We start from the raw sequence: 280 nt of genomic DNA on the forward strand, positions 1-280 counted from the left end.
ACGACACGCACCCCACCCGCTCCTTCCTTCTCCCTACCCGCCGCCACTCCGTGTTGATAGCTCCTTCTTTCTCAGTCCGACGGCAGCTGTTCACGAGAAGACGTGATTGAGTGAGTCCGAAGTTTCCGAAATGAAGATACTTCTTGGCGGAAGTTCTGATCTTGGGTAGCAATCGAACGTCGATGGTTACGTCACTCTTAAGATTAAAAGGGTAAAAATAAAAAAACAAATGCCTTCCATGTTTGAGAACAAGTGTCGAAATTTGTAGTTATACATAATG

The sequence above is a fragment of the Macrobrachium nipponense genome, chromosome 27 (genome assembly GCF_015104395.2).
Source record: "Macrobrachium nipponense isolate FS-2020 chromosome 27, ASM1510439v2, whole genome shotgun sequence".
Taxonomy (NCBI): Eukaryota; Metazoa; Arthropoda; class Malacostraca; order Decapoda; family Palaemonidae; genus Macrobrachium; species Macrobrachium nipponense.